This window comes from Myotis davidii, unplaced genomic scaffold (genome assembly GCF_000327345.1).
Source record: "Myotis davidii unplaced genomic scaffold, ASM32734v1 scaffold1081, whole genome shotgun sequence".
In the NCBI taxonomy this organism is placed as follows: Eukaryota; Metazoa; Chordata; class Mammalia; order Chiroptera; family Vespertilionidae; genus Myotis; species Myotis davidii.
The window spans coordinates 186428-189785 of NW_006292443.1; the positions used below are offsets into that span (position 1 = coordinate 186428).

The 3358-nt window shown below is 50.4% G+C and overlaps 1 protein-coding gene across 1 annotated transcript in view; it reads left to right on the forward strand.

The window, feature by feature from the left end:
- Positions 1–3358, forward strand: part of PNMA2 (paraneoplastic Ma antigen 2) — a 17331-nt gene that overhangs the window by 10571 nt on the left and 3402 nt on the right. The window lies entirely within an intron of this gene.

The following is a 3358-nucleotide window of genomic DNA, read 5'->3' on the forward strand; positions in this document are numbered from 1 at the left end:
GGGGCCTCATAGGATGGAGAAGGGATGGCGCAGGCCCCGCAGAGGTTGGGGCTGTGCGACGCCTGGGCCCCCAGAGCTTCAGTCCACCCACAGGCTTTGGGAGCAGAGATGGAAACGAGAGGGTTCCCACTTAGTTCATCCACTGAGGTGTGGGAGGGCGGGCAGGGGGGCGCACAGCGTGGCCGAGAGAAATGCCGAGGCACGTAGCAAATGATGGGGGGAGGGGAGGGTGGTACAAAGAGAGACATAGATCTGCGGGCCCCTGGGAGTGTAACCCAGAATGCAGTCTGCAAATTCCAGCCCAGCACGACAGCTGATATATAGTGAGCTAGGGTGCAGGCAGTGCGGGGGGGCGGGGGGCGCCACGTACCGCTAACTGCGCCACAAAAAGGGCGCAGGGGAGTGTTTTGAACGGGTATGAAAAGGCGCAAATTGTAGCCCAATCCCTAAAGCACCAGACCTTCCCGGTCCGGTACCCCCACCCACCCCTGTTGCGCACTGCGCCAGAGCCGCGTGCTGGAGATCTAAGTGCGGGGCGCGTGCCCAGAGTTGGGTAGAAGATGGGGGGCTGTGATGAGTGCATTGTGTATGGCGAGGCAGGCTAACGATGTGTGGGGATTTGTGCCACTAACACGGTCCCGGGTGGATTCTCACTCGCATCCCCGCGTCTTCCCCTGTATCAATACCAGTTCCTCCATCTGGTAGATTACAGCCCCGCCCTTCTCTACGCTGTCAAAATTGTGCAGAGATGTTGCCCATCCTTTGGCGGCTCAAGAGGGAGGTCTGGGCATGCTCAGTGATTAGGATGGGTTTGGGTTAAAAGAGGCTGTTTGCTGCAGGGTCATCACGCTGGACAGAGGGACCAGGGATTCTGTCCCATCTCAGCCCTTGCCCCTGGAAGGATTAAATGGGGATACTGCCACCCCACCCCCCAGTCGGGAAAGGAGTTAAATTTGGAGGACTGCCAGTTGCAGTTTTAGGTTGAGCCCATCATGATGGGGGTAGGGAGAGGAGTCTTCGGATGAGAAGGGGAGGAAGAGGAAAGAGGAATACTGTGAGGTCTGAGAGACGCAGAAGCCGGCATTCGCACTTCAAACCGGATGTGCTTTCCATTTGAATAAAGTGCTTCCACATGAATGGCATCATTTCCTACTCACCGCAGCCCTGGAAGATGAGTGTGATGAATGCGCTTACCATCACTGTTTTCCAGGGTAGGAGACCGAGATTTAGAGAGATTGAGGCGCTTTGCCCAGGGTCACTATCTAATTCAATGATCCAACAAGCCCAGTGGGGATCTTCTACCTGAAAGTCTGGTTCCTTTTCCAACTAATTCTATCTTTACGTTAGAATATACAAGGTTTCACCTTTTCTTCATAACCAAATATCAATCCATGTAGCAAGGACCATGGTTCAGCTGCCATCTTTGTATTTGAAGGTCGCCTTGCAGGGAGAGATTGCCTTTGGAGGAGGAAGCCCACCCAGAGTATCCTAACCTCAGCAAGGCAGTTACTACGTACACCGTGAAGATATTTCTTCCTGGGCATTGGATGCCTTTTTATATCTGTGTCCTTGAAGTGTCACAATGAAGAGGAAGTCACCCTCACACATTAGCAGGGCCTAGAGAAGTCACTGGATTCAGATCCCCGGGGTTGCTGGGCCGGGGTGTGATCCTTCTCTGTCCTCCTTGCCCTGGGGCACCCACCATGCCTTCCGAGCCCTCCAGAAGGGACTAGGGAAAGGTGCCCGCAGCAGGAGCAGCTGCCTCGATGGTGACAAGTTGGCATTGGTGGCATATAAAGCCCACGAGGCTTGATGGAGGTTTTCAGGCCTGGGGAGGCGTGGTCAGGGCCCCAACACCCACCCCGCAGCAGTAAGGTGAGATGGTAGGCACTCTTCCCCTTTCACATTACCCATCCTCCACTGGTTCTCCATATCCTTCCTCTCTTTTCTTTTTTCTTCAAATGACCATTCAAGTTCAAATGCTACAAAGAAAGTGTCATGTTAGTAACTTAACATCCATAGCAAAAGAAACACCTCCTTTTGCATTTGCAAAGCCTGCCCAGACATAACAAAAGAGAATGAATTCATAATTCCAGGTTTAACTTATTCAGCCCTGAGATTTTTTTGAAATATATTTTTATTGACTTCAGAGAAAGGAAGGGGGAGGGAGAGAGAGATAGAAGCATCAATGATGAGTGAGAATCATTGATAGGCTGCCTCCTGCACAGCCCCCATTGGGGATCGAACCTGCAACCCAGGCATGTGCCCTGACCGGGATTCGAACCATGACCTCCTGGTTCATAGGTTGACACTCAATCACAGAGCCTCACTGGCCAAGCTCGGCCCTGAGATTTTTAAAAATTATTAGGCCTATATTAAATTGTTATGTCTATATTATCATATTAAAGTGTATTATATGCTATATTGTTATACTGATATTGGTTTTAAATGTTAGAGTGATTTCTAATTGTATTTTTTAATCCAAGAAGTGAAGTAACTATATTGTTTAGTAGATTTAATTACATTGTGAAGGATTGTCATATTTTTAGTAAGTGCATTAACAGTCTTTATTATTGGATATTATTGAGCAATGAAAACACAGCATTACTATTTATGTGTAACAGGACTGCTTGGCTTGGCTGGAGCTAAGAAGGACCCAGACATGAACATTGTGTAGAGTTGGGTGACATCTTCCTGTGCTAGAAGCTGAATAAACAAGCTTCCTGACTCTCACAGAACATTCTGGAATGTAAAAACAGGTATCTGGCCATCTCCTGACTTCATTCTTCACGGGGGAAGGATCTTGAGTCCTGGCCACAACTGGGCTCACACATTAATTGGCATGTCTGATGAGTGAATGGCAGAGAAGCCAGATTGCAGAAGGGTCCCCAAGAGGGAGAAAAAGTCACTATCAGCAGAGATCTGACCGTGGGGTAGACATTAATGCAATGTGGGGTAGAGCCCCTCTGCCCTCACTTCTGTCCCTAATGAGTGTGGGTGCTTCCTGGGAAGGAGAGGGCTGTGTAGTAACTGACCATTGTTTCACTAGGAGTCCAAGCCCTCTGCTGTGCGACGTCCCTCCAGGAGTCCTGGGTGCCGAGTGAAGGCGTTTCCACACTGACTAGAGAGAAGTGAGGCATCAGAGACCCGGAGAGTGTGAAGCAGCTCTCACACATGCCTCCGTTGGTCAGAGAAGGGTCAACACCACCACAGTCTGCTAGCATCTGGAGAGACACCACAGCCGGGGAACTACAGAGCCACTGGCAGTGGCGCTGTCCTAACTGAGACACTAACCATCCACCTTGGGTCAGGTCTAGAGCTATAACGGGAAGTGCTGAGTTCCTGCCACCTCAGCAGG